Source organism: Mustela erminea, chromosome 7 (genome assembly GCF_009829155.1).
Source record: "Mustela erminea isolate mMusErm1 chromosome 7, mMusErm1.Pri, whole genome shotgun sequence".
In the NCBI taxonomy this organism is placed as follows: Eukaryota; Metazoa; Chordata; class Mammalia; order Carnivora; family Mustelidae; genus Mustela; species Mustela erminea.
Genome location: NC_045620.1, coordinates 114,893,750 through 114,918,031, shown reverse-complemented (window position 1 = coordinate 114,918,031; position 24,282 = coordinate 114,893,750). Strand labels below are relative to the sequence as shown.

The window sequence follows — 24,282 nt, the reverse complement described above, 5'->3', positions numbered from 1 at the left end:
ATAAATATTTACATCTCGACTTCTCCAGTTTTAATGAACCAGGTGATTAGTGGAGACCCCTATGTTGCTTAAAGATGTCACTCAGAGTGGAAGTTCACCTGCTGAACAATTAAACAATTAATTCACTGATGGTTAATGGAGTTTCCAGTGTACCTAACTAACATTTATTAATGATAATGATGACTTTATGTTTTTAAAGCTTGTCAGTTAGATTTAAAATAGACTACATGCATCTCTGTCTCAGGCCTTTTTGCCCTTGGTGGGTCAGGCCTGAGGATAAAATTTCGTATGAATTTGGAGGAAGGAATAATTTTAGGATGCACAGTTTTAATCATGTGGTGTTGTCTATTCACTAGTCATCTGTCTTTCTGTAATTTTACAGGGGGAATATACCACTGAGTTTTGGATTAAGTAAGTCAGATATGTAACATTTTGTGGAGTTCATAGTTGATGCTTGGTGAATATTGGTCTGAGTCTAATCATATAAAAAGCTCAGCAAAACCGATAAAATAAATAACAACAGCAATAAAATACAGAAACAAAAAAGTCTACCCAACACATTTTTAGCCCCAGAAGAAACTGGGCACAAAGTTAAAGAATGAAACTCAGTATCATATGGGCCTGCTCGCCTTTTGGTACCAACAGCTACATTTTATGTGAAATCTATGAAATTGGCCAATTGATAATAGCAGAAAGCTCATTACCAAGCAAATACAAAAAAGCTATTCACCTTTGAAAGATTGCATTTTCATTACAGAAACAGCAGAAAAGGACCTAGAAAACTAATGAAAAAACATAAAAATGCAAATTACTGCAGCTAATTGGTTGTGTCTTCAAACATATTCTGAATTATTAATTTACAAAAGAGTAAATCTCTTCCCTTACATATAAGGATACGGTATCCTTCCCTCATGGTTAGCATTAAAATGATAATGTTCCATTCTTCTTTAGTGTAATTGTATCAAAATTTTGTTGAGGGAGGGGGCAAAGAGGAAGAACCAAAGAATTCCAGTTTTTTTCTAAAGCTCTAAACTCTTCTGTTGAATAGCCAGTTACATGTTAAATTCCCAGTCTCCATATGCCGTTAATAAAGAACCACACTGAAGGCACATATATTAGGTAGTAAGTTCCAAGAGGGTCGGTATTCTCACTTCTGCTTAGTTCACTGGGGTGTACCAAGCATTTTTCACTGTCTGGCATGGAGCCGTTAGAACAGCTCTCATCAAGGTAATCCACATTTCCAGCTTAACAAATCAATAGTAAGACTTTATACCACTTGATATCTGACACAAGTGACCATTTTCTCCTTTTGGCTTCTGGGATATTGCTTATTTTCTTCCTACTTCACTGGATAGTTCTTCTTGATCTACTGGCTCCTTTATCTCCTTCCAACATTTGGAGGACATCAGGGCTTACTCCCTCACTCTCCCTTTTGATGGAAGGATTTGATCCCATGATTTGAAATACCAGCTGGATGTTGAGCCTTCAGAATCTTGACTGTAGATCTGGCCTTTCCTGGGAGCTTCGGACTTGTATATCTAACTGCTGAGTCGACATTCCCTGTTATATAGTGAATGGGTTTCCAAATCAATCTACAACAACACAGATGAATCTCAAAAGCATTATGCAAAGTGGAAGAAGCCGGAAACAAAAGACTGCATATTGTATACTGTATAATTCCATTTATAGGACAAAATTATAGTGATCCCTAGTGGCTTGTGGTAAGGGACAGGATTGACTGCAAAAGGGCATGAAGTAACCTTTTTGAGTGATGGAAATATTGTTTCTTAATTATGGTGGCAGGGTGATGGTTATATGATTATATATGTTTGACAAAACTCATTGCCTGCACACTCTAAATGGATGATTTTCTGGTGCATATTACTTACACTAATTATTCTTTAATAAACTTGATTTCAAAAATGCTCATTGCAATTAGAATACAATCAAAATATTTATCATTCTTTAGCCATTTGATCTTTGTTCCACAAAGTAACTAACTCCTTTCCATTTCCATGCCTATACCCTAACTCTTCTCTTTGCTTGGAAATTTCTTTTTCTGGACATTTGAATAGCTAACAGCATTTATTTCAGAAACCAATCTCCCAGAGAAACTTCCTGTCTCTAAAATAGGTCTTTCTTCTCCTTCAAGTTAAACTCTGTCTTATTATTCTATACTAAGCACTTAGCACTACTTGAATAGTCTTGCTTATATATTTACTTGTTTGTTTATTTATGTTCTCTCTTTTTCACTGGCCTGTAAGTTTCTGGCAGAAGTGGAAGCTGTTGGTTGGATTCATTGCTGACTTTCCCAAGCTAAGGTCAAGGTTGAGCATATAGGCATAAAATAAATATTTGTTGAATGAATGAATAAATAAATGAATAGTAGGAACTTAATAAACGTTTGTTGACTGGCTGACTAACTGAATTCTAAACCACAATTGTAAAACACTGGCACTTCAGACTTACTCAAAGCATATGGTACAAAGAATGTGGATCAATGATGCTAATGGGAGTATGCACATCCACCAACAGGCATTTATTAAGGTCTATCTGTATGAGTGTCACTGAGCTACATGTGGAGGTCACTTATTTCGAAGGAAATGTTCTGTCCATCATTTCCACCCATTTGGTCAAACTTTCTCAAATGAATACCTTACATGGAAAAGCTTCTTAGTTCAAACTTCGGCAAGAAACTTAGAAAGTGTGGGAAGAAGTCATTTTAATCATCTTTGTGTGTGTGTATAGAATTTTGTTCTTACACTAGTTAAGAGTGTTTTATGGCTAACTTTGCTAGCTTTGAGTTAAGTCTGAAACCATTATTTCCTCTAATCAATCACTCTTGGCACAGTAAAAATAGACTTAGTTCTTATAAATGCATAATCAAAAAAACAATCATGTAACCAACTCTATTTTGAGAATATAAAGGGTGGCCCTTTCTTGGATATCTGTAAGTAGGAATAACTGGGCAGTAAGTGATCACTCCATTGGCACTTAACCTGGGGAGCATTTTGATAATGCTTACTAAAATACACCACACATTTTAAATCTGAACACATGTGTTTTCATGTATAAACAAACTTGAACCATCCTGTGCTAATATAACTGTAGGAATGGTACTTAAAGATAGAACAGTTAAATCACCAACAAGAAACATGCACACACACACGTGCACACACACAGTGGGTAACAGAACTCTTTTTTAGGACAGTTATGGTTTAATATTGATTGTAGGGCCCTACTCACTTCTTTCTTGTTTTGTTTTATTTTGGTTTTGATGGACACATTAGGCCAAACAAATCAGAGGGAAAAAGTCTCTTCCTGGAGTTCAGGGTTGTGGTACACTGAGCCCATAGGATCTGTGGCTGCAAGAGCACCTTCTGGAAGGGGAGTTTGAGGTGGAAGGTGACAGCAGAGTGTAGGTGGGAGAGAGTTCAATGATGCTGTCTGTCATCTCTGCTCTAGATCCTCTAACTCTCCTTCTCCAAAGTGAATAATTTATGCTTGGTGACACAGAGGATCAAAAGTTCTTAGCAATTATGTCTTCCAAAGGAGCACCAGGTCACAGAAAGTAACAATAATTCAGGAACTTCAAGTATCGAATGATGGTATATCATAAGAGATCTGAGGTGTCAGATCCTAACTGTAAAATGTTTTGCTGTAATTCATATTGCACTGTTTGCTATAGTCTGGAATTTAGCTTTCTTTAGTGTCATCTAAAGAGAAACAAGTACACGGTTTTACTTAGGAATTAACATGTGATTATGTGAAATTGATGAACGTAGGTCATTTTCTTTTTCTTTCCTTTTAAAGACAAAATAGTACCTATTGTCTCTATACTTTATGTTGAGCCCTTTGTAAGTGACATTTTAAAGATTCTGATGCCCAAGTTCTTGGAGTTCAAAAAATTGTGGTAAAGAGTAATAGTTCTGCTACCCCTTCAAGACATCATCTCTAGCCCCCTGAACTCATACTTTTCAAGATAAAAGCTGAAAAAATTAGTAAAAGCTCCTGCCGTTATTTTCAATACCACCTCAGAATAGACACTGGTGAGGCCAGCTTTCTGGAGTAGGCATTGCTTACCCATTTTACTCCTCCTCCCTGACTGAAGCAGTTTCCTTCACTCTGGATTTATTATGAACACACGGCATTATTTGAGAGCAATGGAAGTGACACTAGAGAATGAGAACCACGAACAGCGTCCTACTCATTTGTCTTAAAAGAAGACTTACTAAAACCGTAAGAGAAAGGACATAATAAAAATAGGCACTACCTGCTGTCCTTTTGAAATCTCTCAGGTGCCAGAGCAGAAACTTCCAAATAATCACACGTCATTTACAACAACATATAATGTCAGTGCTACACAGACTCCGAATGGTTGGTTTCCTGCTCTGAGGATCCAATAGTTATAAAATGCCAGAGCCAGGGTCCGAGCCAAGTCTGTCTGCTCAGTTTATGATATCACAATATCTCCACAATGATATTCTTGTAATCATATCTTCATCTCTGAACTCTGGCTGAGTTCAGACTTGTGTCTTTGTTTTAGCTGACCTTGGTCTAGGATTGTCTTTGGTGTATCTTAAGCCATTCTTTGTTGCTATGCTGTATTTTATGGGGCTCTCCCTTCTCTATATCAGGACTCTTACTACTAATTTTAAAAAATGATCAGTCTATTGTCTACGATAGCTCAAAATTCAGACTGTAAATATATTGCTTGCTCTTTCTTTCTTTCTTTCTTTCTTTCTTTCTTTCTTTCTTTTCCTGTTTTCTCCTGGCCTCCAGTACTTCCTACACTAGGATTTTGGGTTTTGAGGTCTAGGAGCTTTCTCCCTGTTTCTAAGCATACTGCTTGCTGTCTTTGGGTTGCCCGTGGCCAGCATTCTGTCTGCCCAGGAGAGGATGTTTTGAAGGGAGGGGCACTCCTTGGTTGAATCAAAACTGAAAATGGATGTTTGCTATCACACTTCTTGCAGAATGCAGTTAAAATCCTTGTCTGGATATAGCGGTTATTGGTTCTATGCCTCGATCATTTTATGTCCACTAACTGTGTGAGCCACACAATGAATGTTGATTTTTAAAAAGCACATACTGTCCAAACTGAGTTGTCTACAACTTTTCCCCTAAAAGTCTCCCTATTACTAAATATTTCTGCATTTTCCATCACTAGTTTTAGCTAAAAACTAAAACTTATATCATGGCGAAAATGACTATCTAAGGCATTATCTGCAAAATCACGAATAAATCCAAGCTGCTACATTATATGCATTTTACTTTTCTGAAAGCCACTTTTAATAAATGTTGTCAGATATTTTACTAATTCTAATTCAGTTTAATGACTATTTTTAGACAATCTGCTATCCATTGGTTCTGAGTTGCAAATTTCCATATGTATATACCAATATATAACAGTTTCTCCCCTCCAGGAATTTATAATCTACTTAGAATATCCGAATAGGTAGTGTGGAGATGTATGTGTGTGTATGAAACAAGTCACTAAAATACATGATAATATCTGTATAGTTTTTGAATAAGGTATGTAGGAGACAAACCGTGAGTCACAATATTGAGAGCATTTTGAACAGGGTCTTCAGTGTGCTAGCCTTTCTAATCCTCTCACCGCAGCTGTGAAGCTTTGACTCAGTTTTGGAAAAAAAAAATAATATCCTCAACAAAACAATTTTAAACCTGTGGCTTTTTGGTATCCACTATTATTGCTTTTCTCTCCATGTAATAAAGGGGCAATGTGTTCCTTTATCCTCTTCCTGCTCTGGAGTCACTGAGCCACTTACTGTCTTTCCTGACTTTCTGCCAGTTGCATCTCATTTCTTATTTTGGTTTTCCTGACTGCATTCCAAGAGGCTGACCTAAAGTCAAGTTATTTAGTTTCCTGGGAAAAAGAGTTTCTTTCCTTTTCTTTTCACCTTGTTCTCCTGCTTGCGGTTGAAAGTTTAATTCACTAATTGGTATATTTCTATTAGATCCCCACTTAGGGAAGTGTAAGATACCATATACCTCTTTTCTTAAAAACTATTCTTTCACAATTTATAATTTTTAGAATTGTAAGTTGCCGACATTTGCATGTAATACATTTCTAAAAATAAATACATGAGGACATTTGACAGAAATCTACAAATATAATTTTCAGAATTTGTACTGTAATAAAAAGCTGAAACTGCATTGTTAGCTGAAAACCGTTACCTGTCCTGATGAAGGCACAAAACATCATCTAATGCTATATTTAATGCTTTTGTAAAGAGCAAACTTTTGAGAAATAATTTGGAAATGTGTCTAGCCAGAATAATGGAAAAGGAGTGTGGTATATCATGAATCAATATAAATTTATTTTTGAGGAAAGCAAAATGACTAGCATGGACAATGAAAATGTTTCAAGCACTATAAAATGTATTGAGTTCCAGAAACCAGACAATTTTGTATAAAATGCCCTTTGGATTTGTTTTCCCTATGATGATAAAGACTGGAAAATATGAACTAAAAATACAGAAAAAATTATACTCTGAGAAGCATATTAAATCAGAGAAATGATAGTATCATAATTGATTCCATAAAGAGACTCTCAGAAAAGTAAACTCGATACAACTAGTATGAAGCTTAAAATGGTAAATTCAGCTATCACTGGTCAATGAGAAACAACTGAAAAATTGCATCGAAAAGTCTGGGAAAAAAAAAAACCAAACTAAAAACAAACCCTGAAATCACACTGGCATATGTGGTTAAGATGAAGTTTCTTTTGTCTTTGTAAGGGAAATGCTAATCAAAACCACAGTGAGATTTCACCTCACACCTGTCAGAATGACTAAAATCAAAAACACAAAAAACGACAAGTGTTGATGAGGATGTAGAGAAAAAGGAACCCTTTTGTACTACTGGTGGGAATGCCAACTGGTGCAGGGCCTGTGAAAACCAGTATGGAGTTTCCTCAAAAAAATAAAAAATAGGGGTGCCTGGGTGGCTCAGTGGTTTGAGGCCTCTGCCTTCGGCTCGGGTCATGGTCCTGGGGTCCTGGGATCGAGCCCCACGTCGGGCTCTCTGCTCAGCGGGGAGTCTGCTTCCTCCTCTCTCTCTGCCTGCCTCTCTGCCTACTTGTGATCTCTCTCTGTCAAATAAATAAATAAAATCTTTAAAAAAAAATAGAATTACCATATGATCCAGTAATTTCACTGATGGGTATTTATCCAAAGAAAATGAAAACACTAATTTGAAAGATGTATGCACCCCTATGTTTATTGCAGCATTATTTACAATAGCCAAAATATGGAAACAGCCCATGTGTCCATGGAGAGATGAATGGATAAAGAAGAAGTGGTATATATATGTAATGGAATATTACTCCACCATAAAAAGAATGAAATCTTTCCATTTCCAATAACATGGATAGATCTAGAAGGTATCATGCTAAGTGAAATAAGTCAGTGAGATAAAGATAAATACTGTATAATTTCACTCATCTGTGGAGTTTAAGAAACAAAACAGATGAACAAAGAAAAAAAGAGACAAACCAAGAAACAGACTCTGAACTATAGAGAATAGATAATGGTTACCAGAGGGGAGCTTGGTGAGGCCATGTGGGAAATAGGTGAAGGAATGAAGAGTACTGTTATCATGATGAGCACTTTAGAATCATCAAATCAATATATTATAAGCTTAAAAGTAATGTAACACTATATGTTACCTATACTGAAATTAAAGTAAAGAACAAAAAGATGAGGTTGTGCATTCATTTATTCTGATAATGTGCCTGCTTATTGGCTATCTATTCTCTATGGCTCTGCTCAAAGTAACCCCTCCAAGAAGACTAGAAGGTTTTACTACTCTCTTGAGATTTGGTCTTTAATTCTAATTTAGATTTTCTTGGTCTTGACATTTTTTATTGATATGTTAATATTATTGATTTTATTTACTAGAAGCCATTTCACATCTTTGTATGAATAAATTTAACATATGTAATATATGCACATTGATCATCTGAAGAAGATGACGTACAGATTATAGCCTTTTAGTCTAACTGATCACAGATCTCTGATGTCATTCAGGTTTTTGCTTATCTAGAAAAATAACCTAATTGATAATAATGAGTATAAAAGCAATTAAAAATTATACCCACACTATTATTTTAGAATATGTTTTGAGATATAAAAACAGATGAACAGACCATTATCAATTAATCTAAAAATTCAAGATAATACTTTTGAGGACAGTTTAAGTGATTTTTTTCTGGAAACTTTTGCCTCCATTTGAAAGGTAGATTCTCCAAATATTGCTTTTGTGATGTGTCTTATCCATCTCTCCCAATTCAATGTCCATCTCTCCAGCTATGTCAAGTATAGTATTATATCCATATATTAAGTATTAGATTTTATTTTATTTTATTTTTATTTTTTTCTTTTAAAGATTTTATTTATTTATTTGACAGACAGAGATCACGAGTAGGCAGAGAGGCAGGCAGAGAGAGAGAGGAGGAAGCAGGCTCCCTGCTGAGCAGAGAGCCCGATGCGGGACTCGATCCCAAGACCCTGAGATCATGACCTGAGCCGAAGGCAGCGGCTTAACCCACTGAGCCACCCAGGCGCCCCTAAGTATTAGATTTTAATTATTGAGTTTTTTATTGACATTTTATTTATTTCAAATCTTACTGTTCATTTATTTTTTTGCTTGATAATATTTTCAAAACAAAAAAAAATCCTTAGATATATTAAACACAATTATTTTATGTTCTGTGTTCAGAAAAACCCTCAGTTGTGAGATACTTGTATTTAAATTGAAAGTTTTTGGAATATCCAGGAAGAATGGATTTAGGCTGGGGACCCATACAAGAGCTGAATTTGGTTGAGAATTTTCAAGGACGTTTTTCCTTTTGTTCTTCATCTGGTGCCAAGGTTCATTCAAGATAGGAGAAGATGTGGTGTGCACACACACACACACACACACAGGAATATTATGCAGCCAGAAAAATGAAATCTTGCCATTTGCAACAATGTGGATGGAACTAGAGGGTATTATGCTAAGAGAAATAAGTCAATCAGAGAAAGATAATTATTGTATGACCTCACTGATATGTGGAATATGAGAAACAAGGCAGAGGATCATAGGGGAAGTGAGTAAAAAAATAAAAGAAGATGAAATCAGAGAGGGAGACAAGCCATAAGAGACTCTTAATCATGGGAAACAAACTTAGGGTTGCTAGAGGGGGTGAGGGGTAGGATGGTTGGGTGATGGACATTGGGAGGGTATGTGTTGTGGTGAGCACTGTGTATTGTGTAAGACTGATGAACCACAGACCTGTACCTCTGATACAAATAATACATTATATGCTAATTAAAGAAAGATAGGTGGATAGGAGATTTACTTTACTATTGTATGGAGCTGAGAGTGGGCACAGATCTATTTCTATCTCACTCTTTCTCTGAGTTTCGAGGATATAGTTTTTAATATAGGGTTAACTTTTGTTTTTGTTTTTGTTTGTAAATACAGGGCTCTCCTCGTCTTTTGGTCGACTTCTTTCTCCTTAGGCCTGGAAGGCCTTGAAAAAAAATCAAAGCTCAAGTGCTCCTTGCACAAAGCTCAAAGCAAATGCCTTTGGAGGTTCAGTTGACTTATTTTATATATTCTTTCCCAATTCTTCAGCTTACTGTTAAATTTCTTTCTTTCTTTCTTTCTTAATTGGGGTTTGAGGGCGCATATTGCATGGAGCACTGGGTGTGGTCCATAAACAATGAATTCTGGAACACTGAAAAGAAATAAAATAAAATAAAATGGAAAAATAAATAAATGGGGTTTGAACACTCAACATGAAATCTATCTTCTAAATATATTTTTAAGTTTGCAATACACTGTTATTGACTATAGGCACCATGTTGTACAACAGATCTCTAGAACTTACTTATCTTGCATAATTGAAACTTTATTAGCCATTGAACAACTACTTTTTGTTTCCCCCTCCTCCAGTCTTGGCAACTGACCATCTGTTTTTAGCTTCTATGAATTGACCATTTTAGATATCTTATATGAGTGGAATCACACAGTACTTGTCCTTTTGTGACTGGCTTAGTTCACTTAGCATAATGTCCTCCAAGTTTATCCATGTTGTTCCAAATGGCAGGATTTCCTTCTTCATAAGGCTGAATAATGAATTTTATACAACAGAATCATTGTATGAATATACCACATTTTCTCTCTCTATTCAGTCTTTGATGGACATTTATGTTGTTTCCATATCTTGACTATTGTGAATGATGCTTCAGTAAATATGGGGGTGCAGATATCTCTTCTAGATCCTGATTTCAATTCTTTTGATTATACCCAGCAGTGAGACTTCTGGCTTATATGGTAGTTCTATTATTGATTTTTTCAGTAAACTCCCTACTCTTTTCCAGAGTATTACCATTTTACATTCTCGCCAGCAATGTGCAAGAGTTATAATTTCTCCACATTCTTGCCAACACTTTTTGTCTTTTTTTTTTTTTTTTGTAAAATCCATTCTAACAAGTGTGAGGTAATACCTTATTGTGGTTTTGATTTGTATTTCTCTGATGATTAGTAATATTGAATATGTTTTTTTAAAGATTTTATTTATTTATTTGACAGAGAGAGATCACAAGTAGGCAGAGAGGCAGGCAGAGAGAGAGGAAGGGAAGCAGGCTCCCCGCTGAGCAGAGAGCCTGAAGCGGGACTCGATCCCAGGACCCCGAGATCCTGACCCGAGCCGAAGGCAGCAGCTCACCACTCGTATATCTTCTTTGGAGAGATGTCTATGCAGGTCTTAGGTTCATTTTTAAAAATTGGGTTTTTATTATTATTTTATATCAAGTTACACAAATTCCTTACATATTTTGGATATTAACTTCTTATCAGATATATTGAATAAATGTTTATTTGCTGGATGCTCTTAGACCATTTCCAGCGACTTTAAATGGTTCTTTTTACATAATTTTTCATCAGTTTCTCTGGGAATGAGGGGGGCGTTGGGGCGATGGCACTCCTCATCCTGCCAGAGATGGAACCCATGTACTTACTTTTAAATGACATAATATACACACGTTATAAATGATACAAATACATGTGGATAGAACATTGACACTCCTTCAGATCTTCCTATGTGCTCTTAATTGACATGATGCCCTGCTTCCCTCTCCTCAAAGTGAACACATACTGAAATTTTATAGTTTCCTTTACCTTAAAATTCTTTTTATCAAATAATGATCTATGCCTAAAATATGTAATATTTTATATTAATTTTTTGAATATAAAATAAGTATTTTATATTGATTATTTTATATTAATTGTTTCATATTAAAGACTATTGCCTAAATATAGCCTTCTGAGACCCTGTTTTTGGCCTACATTATATTATTAAGATTTCTCCATATTGCAACATGTAGTTATCATTTGTTATTTTACTTCTACCTAACATATTATGGGGTGAATTTATTTATAAGCCCTTTCTCCTTTTGATGGATGGTGGGTTGTCCCCAGTTTTGCTTTTTATTCAGTGTTTGGCTCACTCTGCTATGATGTCCGACCGAGGCACTTGACTAAAACTGGTGACAGCAGCTAATTAATTATTTCTGTAATACACAATCCAATGGACACCTAGCAGCCCACATCCTACAAGACTACACACTGCCACTCAACTGAGCTGGCTTCTCCCTCCTTGAAAAACTTGCTCTCTTGGTTTTCATGACATCACTAGTGTGGCTTATCTCTCGCTTCACTGATTTTCTCTTCAAAATCTCCTTTGTCTTTTCTACCTTCTATCTGTGGCCTTTAAATTATATTCCCTATGGCCTGATCCTGCCTCGCTCAGCTCTCTCTCCTTCAATGTCAAAGAAAAGTATTGCTTGAGGTACTTATTACAATGCAGATTTTTTTTTTGGAGCTAGGGGGTGGGCGAGTTGGGGAAAGGGGTTCCCAAAGAGATTCTGTTTTAGTATAGGGTGTAGTGTAGGTTTAGTATAGAGCGAGAAACAAGAGTTTACATCATTAACAAGCACCCTTCTCTGAGTGGATGGTGGTAGTTCTTGGGATTTATCCTATTGTCGTCTCTGTAAAAAATTCTCTGCTTTTCTTAACTTGTGATGTCTTCTGGAGATTTTATGAAAGTTAATTTATTTTTAAAGAAATTGCTGACACTAATAACACTTTTAACAATCTTGCATTGAGAACTGCCTTTAAACAGAGCAGAGTAGCTGTCAAGCAGAGTTATAGACTGTTTTCTATGCTTTGGAGATAGCACCAGTGAAGAGCCGGCTGTGTGGTAGAGCTATCGGTTACCAGAACTGATGGAGTCAGTGGTGCTAGTCAGGCTAAACAATTCTTTGAAGCAACGGGAACCAGAAAAGCTTGAAAACCATAGCCACCTAATATGAAAAAGTTGTTGGATAGCAAGACTTTCCCTGTTATCTGTAGATTTGGGCAGTGTGGTGTTGATGGGCAAGATGATGCTAATAGATAGGCAGGAAAGAAAAAACTAGCATTTTGTAGGCCATACGTAGGACTTTTATCTTTATCTCAGTTGGAATAAGATACCACTGGAGAGTTTTAGGTACCGCAGTTTCTCCCTTATGTGCAGTTTTGCTTTCCATGGTTTCAGTTATCTGCAGTCAACCTTAGCCTGGAAGAAAGTGATCCTTCTGACAATAAGTCAGAAAGTCAGTAGTAACCCAACACTATGTTACAAGGCCTACGTCATATTCCCTGCTCTTCATCTCACCACGTAGGCATTTTCTCCTGTCACATCATCACAAGAAGAGGAAGGGTGAATACAGTAAGATATTTTGAGAGACAGAGAGAGAGTTCTCATTCACATAACTTTCATTGAAGTATATTGTTAAAATTGTTCTACTTTACTATTAGTTATTGTTAATCTCTTCCTGTGTCTAATTTATAAATTGAACTTTATAGTTCTATGTGTATAGTTTTTTCCTATATATGGGGCTTGGTACTATCTGTAGTTTCGGGCATCCTTTTGGGGGTCTTTGAACGTATCCTCCACAAATAAGGGAGACTACTGTATAGTGATAAGGTGAAGGCAGCGGGACCCATGATTCCAGATGTGTACTTTGAAAAGGTCACTCAGGCTGTGTGTGGTGAATAAAATGAGTGTAGGATTCAGTTGTACTTACTGATTGAAATCAAGGAGAGATAGAGTGTAACTTGAATCAGAGTAGTAGCAATAGAGATGAGATTTGATTGCATGGCTAATTATGACTTATGATAAACTGGGCTTATTACTGGATTACACAGAGGAAAGAAAGGGAAGAATGGCTTGAGGAACTTCCACGTTCCTGACTATACTACTGGATGAATTAGGATGCCATTGACTGAGGAGTGGACTGATGTTAAAAGGCCACTTCTGGGTCTTTGCTTACATAAGCATCGGCAGTGTTTAGATCTGAGTGATAGTGACCCACGTGGACAAGTCATGGCTTGTGGTTTTCCTGTTTTCGTGGATGGAGAACTAAGGACAATTTGTTTTTTGTGTATTTCATGCATATTAATCTCTCATCACTGATAGTTATTCCCATGTGGATGAAAACATGGTGCACACAATTTTTATCCCTGGAAGAGAGAGTGCCTTGACTCTCTCTGGTTCCACTTCAAACATCCAAAGGAATGCCCTCATTGTTCCAACTTGCTCAGCTGTCTATCCGTGGGCTAATCAATAGTGCCGGGATGGGTGGGGCCATGTAAACACATAGCAGTGCCTGTGGGAACCACGTGAGTGGAATGGGTGGGGAGAATTAAGGGATTGTAAGGATTAAGGGACTACTGTACAGTAGGTGTCCATGGTATACTTGTTGAGAAAAACAGAAAACAAAAACAAAAACAAAAACAATTCACTCTCTACAGGACAATGCTGGTTTTATAATGTTTGCCTGATCTTGTTTTGGGTAAAATGTATGCACCCATAGTACTTTCCTTATAATATAAAATACTGTGAAGTACTTGTCTTAGCACAGTAAAGTACTATAAAGTACATATCCATTTTGAGTACTGAGGTATGGGATGAATTGTGCTTTCTGGGTTAAAGCACATAAAGCATTTTATTTCCCTATGCTATGATTTTCCTTCTGTAGGTCCTTTCCATCCCTATAAAACTGGCCAGAAAAAAAAAAAAAAGAAACTTGGATATAGTAAATGTGGTGTAATGCTATCTTTCCACACCAAGAAATTGTCAATTTGCTCTATAAAAATATGGATTTTATGTACTTCCTGTTGTGTGCATGAGGAACCCCCAGCGCTCCAGCCCCTTGCCCCCATATTTGTGTCTTCCCTCACCCCATCCTCTCAAATTATACTCATTTTACTTCAGGAAATGCTAAATGACTTCTCTCATCCAAAACTGATTCACTCGGGTAATCATTCCATCATTTCACTGAGGTTAAGAGAGTATAAAAATTATGATGATCCTTAAGAAGGAAAATGGAAAGATAAATTGGTTATGACTAAGACAGAAAAAAATTGAAACACAATTGCTGGCGTATAGATGACTTAGGCAAAGGGGAAAGCCAATTATCCTACGTCGAAAGATTATAGGCAATAATTGTAAAAGCTTTCCTATTTGCATAATCATTTTGCGTCAGAGTAGGATTGTTTATCTCTCTTACATGCCCACATTGATAAATTGTAAATTATCCTTAGTACATTAGTGACACAGGAAGATGTCCTTTTCTTTTCAAGCAAACACACTTTTTAAAAAGTTAGGAGGTTACATTTAGCATTTTGTACTTCGATTTTCAAATACATTTGTTGCTCATGTAGGTACTGCGTTGTTTTCTGAGATTCAAGAATGTTGGAGGAGATCATGGAGAAGATTGCCCTGGGCAATCCAAAGAGCCTCACCCTCTCTTCTGTCCTTGGAATGGACATTCCGCCCACCCTTCCCATGGTGGGAGCCATTTTCAAGGACACAGCCTTGACAGAGCAATGTGTTGTTGAGGCCTCTGGCTTGTCTACATGAGTGAACACCGTTAAGGCCTCTATTTAACTTCTAGGATTCTGGTGGGCAGGTACAGAGACCTGGGGTCTTACAACACAACTCTGCAGGTAAGCTGCCTTACTTACTTAACACACCACCTGCCAATCTGGAATGCTCTGCCTCTTCCTGCTCTCCCTGCCCTCAGTGTATGGAGGCCAGTTTCAGATTTCACTTAGGAAGCTCTGAGGTTTGTGAACCTACCAACAGCTTAAAAAATATCCTTTGGGGGGGCACCTGGGTGGCTCAGTGGGTTAAAGCCTCTGCCTTTGGCTCAGGTCGTGATCCCAGGATCCTGGGATCAAGCCCCGCATCCGGCTCCCTGCTCAGCAGGGAGCCTGCTTCCTCCTCTCTCTCTCTGCCTGCCTCTCCGCCTACTTGTGATCTCTGTCAAATAAATAAATAAAATCTTTAAAAAAAAATCCTTTGGTTTTGAAAAATAGAGCTGTAGAAGGTTCACATTTTTACGTTTTAAGCCCTTTGAGATTTTTTTCTAAATTTTAACAACTCCTAATTAGACGTGTACCATATATTGTAATAATAGACAAATAGTGTAAAAAGGAAAACCACTAACTAGGATTACTTGGTACTCTCATTTGATCATGGAGTAAAATCTAAATCTTTCAAATGCCAAATTTAAATAAGATAAGCCATATTTTGGGGTGCCTGGGTAGCTCAGTGGGTTAAGCCTCTGCCTTTGGCTCAGGTCATGACCTCAGGGTCCTGGGTTCGAGCCCCACATCAGGCTCTCTGCTCAGCGGGGAGCCTGCTTCCTCCTCTCTCTGCCTGCCTCTCTGCCTACTTGTGATCTCTGTCAAGTAAATAAATAAATAAAATCTTAAAAAAAAGATAAGCCACATCTCATGTTTCTATTACTCTCCTCCTTCTCATTCACTGCAGTTATAGGGACATGTTAAGGCAATCTTCTAAATTTTTCTTTTAATCCCTTGAATTAGAAGCAACGTTAAGAATAAGGAGAAACTTATAGACTCTGCTATATGCCTTTCCTAGGTCACGAGAAGAAAATAACGGCAAAGGGAAAGGAGGATCAATACGTATTTTTCTCATGGTTCACGCCTTGATTCTCTCATTCATTCATTTTTTCATTCATCAACATTTGTTGAACATAGCTTTTGTTTCAAGGGATAAGGAAATAGCGAAGCAATGCAATCATAACCCTGGTGGGATGTCAAAGAAAGATACACAGGACAGTTGTTACAATTCGGAGGGATTAGTGCCGTGGGGTGGAGTGGAGTACGGGGGTGGAGGAGACAAGTCAGGGGAGTATCTTCTGACAAGAGTCATTTGAATTTAACATTAAGGGACAAACTGCCATCCGAGTGGAGTGAAGAGAAAGGATATTTCCGCTGGAAGGAGTCACATGTGCATGGCGTGGAAAAGGTAAGCTCGCTGAGGGACACGTGTGTGGCTTTCCACGGCTAAGCTTGTGGATATCTGAGAGGGGCGGTGGGTGAATCAAGAGGAAGGTTTGGTGGGGAAATGTTCACTGGGAAGGCGATCGGAAATGGCCTTTCTGTCCTACTCGTGAAATACCATTATTAATCTTTTCCTAACTTGGTGAAATCTTTCCCAAAGTCATTGTCTACCGGGAAAGTCCTCATAAATCAGATTTGTACAGTTTTGAATTTTCCTGATTAACGATCGGTTCTCCATTTCACTTTGTAATATGTAGGCTTGGCGCAAGTTTCGTAACTATATCTTTATGTCGATAAGCCAAATATGATTCCTTTTCTTCAGTCTTAAATACCAGTGAGTGCTATTGTGAATTGATGAACCCCTGTTATTTGCAAAATTACCTCTATTGTTGCAGCCTGACAAATTACTAACAGATACACATCACAAAAATGCCAGGCACTTCAGCTCGTTTAACTGCTTTCGTTGGCATTTTATTCCTTCCCCCCATGATTACTGTCATTTTTTTTTAGCTCTGTGTTAAATCACCGTCTAATTATGCATCATCACAGCAACTCGTAACAGTTGAGCATGTCTCACTCCTAAATTCTAAAAGCAACTCTGTTGAGTCAGGCTCATGGGAGAGAGTGTTGTCCCTTTACTTGACCTTGCTTTACCCTTCGGGTGTTTGGGGTTTTTTAGCTCCTTTGTGATGGGAATCTGTTCTGGGATAGTGGGAAGCTTTTGAAAAATTCATTGATCACATGAAGTGAAGAGTAAGAAGCAAAGCAGGAAACATTCCCCCAATTGTCTCCCTTCCAAATTCAGATGACCTGGTTTGTTTTTTTTCCCTTTCTGATTCACCTTCCTCATGCACTGATGGGAAGCTGGAGGTTGAATCTTGAGTTTGGGGCCAAATACGATCACACAGTTACAAGTTAATTAATCTCTGTTTCCTCATTTGTCAAATGAGCACAATCCCACTTTCCCATCTCATAGGGATGTGGTAGGGCAAAATGTCCTAAATGATTGCTTGGTCCCCACCAAGCAATCATTTGGCAGACTGCCATCCATGACTTTCAGGGAATGTTGCCTTTTTAAAATAGCTAGGGATGATGGGAATTTGCCTCTTGGAAATTGTACTACTGCTGCTAACTGGGAAACCTTCAGGTGGTTTAGGGAATCCTCCGGAAAGTATCAGTTTTGATCCTGGTGAAATCCCTTTTAGAATTTGGAATCTAAGGTGAATGGGTGTGAGAATGAGCCATTCATCAGTGGTCCTGGAGTATTTCAGCGGCTCCATGACCTCTATTTTCATTTCTCACATACTTTTCTTTTGATCCCTCGATAAAAATATCAAAGAATTTCAATAGGTTCATTTATAATTATAATCTCATCTGGGATCATCACCTGTTCCCATTTATCAGCATTGGCAAGGAAAAGTGGTACATTTTTATTTTTATTTAATGAAGAACCAGCTGCTTTAACAGATGTTTCATAAATTTAGAAGATGCCTTGCACTTCTTCATCAGGGAAAGAACACCTAAATGCTCTCTACTTATACAACAACGAACGTAAGTACTTTCTTGACCATCGCATTTCTCAGAATAAATAAATCACAAATTATTCAACTCCCACATCAATAATCAATACATAATGGTAGATTACACAGGCTTATCTATTTTCGCTTTGTGTTTTATCTTGAAGACCATTATTCAGAGAGAGATGATTATAATGTGGGGGAGTTGGTGCTTCTGTAGCCTGGCTTAATCTGCAATCCAGCAATGGAAGTATTATTATCTTTAAAAAGCCAGAGGTGCAGGGATGCCAAGGTCATTCAGCTAGAAATAGCAGAGTCTATATTCAAACTCCGGTCTCTCTGACTTCAAAATACATTTTCTTTGCACCCTTACCTGTCTTACCAGCCAGGTATAGTTCCATACAATTTTTCTAGTGGATGCATAAAAAATATTCTTTCATCATGCTTGGAAGAGATATATTGTTCAAGGAACTCAAGAAGGGCCTTCTTAACAAACCCAGAATATTGGCATTGATTAGAAAAATAAAAAGAGTCAGGGCTCTTCCAAACATAATGGAAATGAAGATGATTTTATATGGTCGTATAACCTTAGGAAGGTAGTACGCAGTCAGAACACACTAGGCTGTGAGTCAGACTATCTTGAAGGAGAAATCTGAGATGTGCCTGGTGGGGAGTGTGAGGGCATTGTGCTGTGTCCTAGAGAGGCCCATAGACTTGGGACGCTGTCCTGATGTCTATAGAAACACTCCCCTCCCAGAGTTCACCATACTGAAACTTAGACATTGAAAATCTTCTGAGTTACTCTGCATCTCTGAGGCAATACCTATGCCCCAAGGTGGGTGGTGAGAACACACTCTATAATTTAGTTAAAAAAACTTCACCATTTTATTCCCAGTCAGCTTCACATAGACACTTGTTTCATTCAAGTAGTCATGAGTGTTTTGTTTTGTGGGAAGCAAAACTTTTGTTGATACTTCCTACCTACTAATTCATTTTATTCTCTGAAATTAATTAGAAGAGAAACGAAATAGGACTTCCAACACTGTTTTCCTTGAAGTTTTCGTTTTGTTTTACTATCAAAGATGAATTACTTTTCTGTTGTGGCCTTGATCATTCCATAGTATCAGGTAACCTTGTTTTCCTATTTGCTCCTCTCATATATTTAGCATCTCTTGCCAGATATCGACTCAGTAAACACCCATCCTATCCATCCTCTCTAAGAAAATAAATCTGCAGTTCAGAAGAGAGGTCTGGGCTACAGATTTAAATCTGGGAGTCACTGGCATGTGGTGGGTATTTAAAGCCATGAGACCAGATGAGGTCACGATAGGAGTGTGTGCAGGTGTCCCAATGTTGTGAGGAAGGGTGGGCAAGTGGCCCCAGCAAAGAACATGACGAATGACTAGTGAAGTAGGAAGAAAACAAAGGGAGGGCATCCTGGAAATCCCACTGAAGAAAGTGTTATGAGGGAGAGAACAGCTCTGCTAAATGCTGGTGATAAGTCAAATAGCTATAGACCAAGAAGCAGATTATCAGGTCATTGATAACCTTTAAAAGAGTAAATGCTACACTCGTAATAATGATTATGAAAGTACTTTTGTTTTAAAGTCAAAATAGAGAAAATCTTGATTAAGGCAAATATTAAAGACAGTATTAGCAGGTTAACTCTAGGAAAAGACATTAGAATCATTTTGAACCAATGGAACATTAAAATATTTAAATAATACAAAGCAGAATGCAATACATTGTATTATGTCAAAATTCCTTTTGTTTCCAATTTTTTGCATAAAAAGAACCATTCCATGATTCATATTAAAAAAACTCTCCTTACCTTATATTTTGTCATGTCACTGTAGTCTGTGTTAGCCCATTGCCAGTCCCCTAGATCTTTTCTGCATATACGTTCAGTATTTCTTATTGCACCTATCAGCAAATTCTTATCTTCCCTGATTCCTTGCTCAAAGGGCAGCATAGCATAAAGACTTTTTCATTTTTTCTTCATTAATAAATCAGATATTTCTGCATTAGTATACAGAGAGCTTCCTCATTATTTATGGATGGATAGTGTTTCATCCTAGTTTATTTAAAGAATTTTCTTTTGATGGACACTTGGATTTTTTTCCCTAACTTTCAAAATTAGATGATCCTATGACCTTATATATTTCATATATGTTCAAGTATGTGTATAAGTCCCAGAAGTGAGATCCTGATAGAATTTTTTGTAAATTTTATATGCACCATCAAATTTCCCTTCCTAGAGATTGTACTATTTTGCCCTCCCAGTAGCCAAGGTATGTGAGTGCCTGCAACTCTAAAGCCTTATTAACAGAATGTGTTGTCAAATTTTTGGATTTTTGCCAATATGGTAGATGAAAAATGGTATGTCTTAAGGTTGAGGATGAGTACATTTGTGTATGTTTAAGGGCCGTTTGTATCTTTTTTCTCCCTGTGAACTTTATGATCATATCCTTCACCCATTTTTCTATTGCGTTTTTGATGCCTTTCTTCCAGCTTTTTAGGAGCTTTTACTATATTAGGGAGATGAACTCTTGCTTGTGATGTGAGTCGTAAGTACATATTTTCTGTGATTTGTCTTCTAGCTTGGATTACTTTTGTCATGTAGAAGTTTTTATTTATTATTTTTTTAAATGCAACTGTGCATTTGAATTTATAATTTATTTTATAGCCTGTAAATTTTAAGTCAGTAAAATGTCTCCTCCATACCAAGATCATAACGGGATTTGGTATGTATACTTCTAGTACATTTTTGATCCATACCAAGTTTGGTTTGGTATGTGCTATGAACACAATTTATATTTTTCCAGATGTCTACCCAGAGGCAACAACTCCATGAAGTGTATATATATATGCACACACACACACACACACACGTGTGTGTGTGTTTTAAAGATTTTATTTATTTATTTGATAGATAGAGATCACAATTAGGCAGACAGGCAGGCAGAGAGAGAGGAGGAAGCAGGCTCCCTGCCGAGCAGAGAGCCGGATGCGGAGCTCAATCCCAGAACCCTGAGATCATGACCCTAGCCGAAGGCAGAGGCTTAACCCACTGAGCCACCCAGGTGCCCTATGTGTGTGTGTGTGTGTTTTTGAGTGAGAGAGAAAAAGCGGGTGCACATGTGTGCACATGAATGGGGAACTGGGTGGGAGGGACAGAAGGAGAGGGAGAGAGAGAGAGACAGAGAGAGAGACCTTTAAGTCCTTTTCAACTTGGGGCTTGATCTCATGACCCTGAGATCATGATCTGAACTGAAATTAAGAGTCAGACACTAAACTGACTGAGCCACCCAGGTTCCCCACCCATAAGAAGTCCATCTTACTTCCTTTGATTTAAGATTCTGCCTTTATCATACATCAAATTCTCATATGTATTTGGGTCTCTACTTGGGTTTTCTATTATCTTCTGTTGGGCTGTCCACACGATCCCACTGCTCGAATTACTGTGGCTTGACAGTATGTTTTAATATAATAAGGTCCAACCTCCTTCCTTTCCTTTCCACAGTTTTCATAGCTATCTCTGGCATAATTTAAATAGTTGTGGAATTACTTGATATACTTATATTTATGACATTAGAGAAGCTTAAAATTGTTTTTAGTTGATAGTCACTTAAATCCTTTCAATCACCCACTTATTCCATCAATATTACTTGAGCACCTACTATGTGCTTAGCGCTTACTATATATTCAGGACATGAGTGAACAAAACAAGCTGCTGCTCTCTTAAAGCTTTGTAGTCACCTACGTTAGTCTTGAGTCTTTCAAGAAAAAGGTATATTTGATTATTCTTCACATCATCTGAATTGAATTAAAGTAGAATGTCAACTTTGCCATCTCAATATTTTATGAAGGAAAAATACTCAAAATCTCATGCAACATCTATAATAAATCATCTTTGAATCAGAATAGTAAAGAATATAAACAGTATGAAGAAAAGAAGAAAGTGCTGGAGAAATATGAGATACCCAAGAGATATCTTGTTCTTCAACTTACCTCGGTTGAAATTGTGTCTATTTAGTGTCATAAATTTGCAGTACAGTGATCATATGAACATTTCAGCAGTTGACCAGGCTAAGAAATGATCATTTATACACTATCTCAAGTGTTTAAAATTTGACTCCTAAACTGTTAATAATAAGATTGTAGTAATAATTTTTTTGTTGTTGTTGTTAAATTCAAGATTTATTCCTAACTCTCAAGAGCTATGACAGGATATTTGACATCAGCCTTGGCTTTGGTTAACTATTGCTTTTAGCACTTGACGACTTTGTATGATATAAAAATACATATTCTAAGGTTCTTTACCATCAATTATGTTTTCCAAAGATAGAAGCCAAAAGATGGAAATTACAGGTATACGCTTGCTGTGTCAGTGACATGTCAGACTCACGACTACCTTTTCCACAGTTAGAAGTGTTCTCAGCCCCCAGGTAAACTGTCCAGTGAACAAAAGTTACGTGGAGGCAACTTACCCGGACTTTGGCCTGTTGCCAGATAGGATTATCCCTTAGTCCTTTAGCAACTGTCACACACCCTAGATATTTCATTTCAGGCCTTGTCATTACAAAACCAACTTACTCAAGTACATAATAAGAAAACACCTCATGTAAACCATATATAACAAACATTTAAACCTGAAATCAAAATAATTTCCCCTAAGTCTGTATGTAGTTCACTGCTTATGCCTTAGAACCTCCTTCCCCTTCTCACCTGCCTTTTCAAATTTCAGCCATTGCCTCTACAAGTGCATTCTTTCTGTACTTACTCCCAGGGAGTTAAGCACAACACATCATTAGTTGTTCACAGTATACTGATTGCCTCATAGCAATAGGGTTAATACTGTGGCATACTCAGATTTGGCATCCATAGAATCACCTGGTAGGACTGTTGAACCACAGACTGGTGGGTTCAACCATAGATCGCTGACAGAGTAGGTCTGGGAGTAGGTCTGGGATGGGGTCCAAGAATTTACATTTCTGACAAGTTCCTCTATAATGGTAATGCTGCTGATGGGATAACACTTTGAGGACTACTGATCCATTATTACAATAGTGGTTTAACTTTGTTTTTCCACTTGTCTATGAATTTGTGGAAAGCAGATCAAATTTAGTTTCATGTCAACCTCTGGAATCTAGAAAAGTATCTGTCACATCATAGATATTTTATAAACAGCCGTTGATTAAATGCATGGAGAGTTTTGTTGAATAGTACTATTTTGGATGTATAAAATTTCACAATTTTTCTACTTGTGAACTACTTTTTTTTTTTTCTTGAGAACTACTAGTTATTTTCTGGGGTATTCAATTTCAAAGGTAACTGATAGCTTTAATGTAAAATATGAAATAGTTTGTCCAGGAAAGTTTGGATTATTTGCTTTATTAATTACTAGCTAATATCAAAGATAATTTTTTTTTTTTAAAGTAGGCTCCATGCCAGCGTGGAGCCCAACATGGGGCTTGAACTCATGACCCTGAGATCAAGGCCTGAGCTGAGATCAAGAGTCAGACGCTTACCTGACGGAGCCACCCAGGTGTTGTTCCTTTAAGATCATTCCAAACTAATGTTTTACTTATACAAAATGGAAACAGGTTCTTACTAGTGTATTGAGACTGTATGTACTCTCAAAACAAAACACCTCAATCTCAGCAGAGATTTCAGATAATAATAATGAATATTACCATTGCCTGAAGGTGAAGTTGCATAGACTATGTGTAATAACACTCCTTGATGCCAGCCATTAAGACCTATTGCATTAGCTCTATGGGGCAGTGATCTAGGGATTCCCCAGGTAGAAAGAATAATTGGCAAACATATAGATAAGTTGAGTAGAAAAATAGCACCAGTTTTCCAAATTGCCACCACCAACAACACCCTCCAAAAGGAAAATCAAATGAATCAAAACAAAACAAAACGAAATGAAACAAAACTCCCCCTAGGATATTTTCTACAAAATTAAAGATGGAGAGGGAGGAAGAAGGGGAGAACTATCCAATGGATTGGTGAAATGAGCACAAGCCACAGCACAACTTTATTTCCTCTCAAAGCAGCATTCTCCTTTGGTGTTGGTTTGTGGAATAATCAGGTCTCCCCTGAAGGGTCTTCTCTCTTTCTGTCAACACCTCCCCCACCCCAAAAGGCAACCTGTAGAGGGACCATAAGCTTTGCCCTCCTTCGCCAGGCAGGGTACGCCAAATGCACCCTCCGGCCGCGAGCAGGTGAAGAAGCTGCAGGTCAGACTAGACAAACATTTGGTCCGTCGACCGTTAAGTCAGAATACAGCTTGAGACACACCATGTGTATTTTGAAACAAACCATTTTG

The 24,282-nt window shown here is 37.4% G+C and overlaps 1 long non-coding RNA gene across 2 annotated transcripts in view; it reads left to right on the top strand.

Moving 5' to 3' along the window:
• Positions 1–17,693: 17,693 nt before the first annotated feature.
• Positions 17,694–24,282, top strand: part of LOC116596565 — a 55,720-nt gene continuing 49,131 nt past the window's right edge. For both annotated transcript variants that reach the window (XR_004288181.1, XR_004288182.1), the window contains exon 1: positions 17,694–17,979. This is a non-coding gene — a long non-coding RNA (uncharacterized LOC116596565). The remainder of the gene's footprint in view (positions 17,980–24,282) is intronic.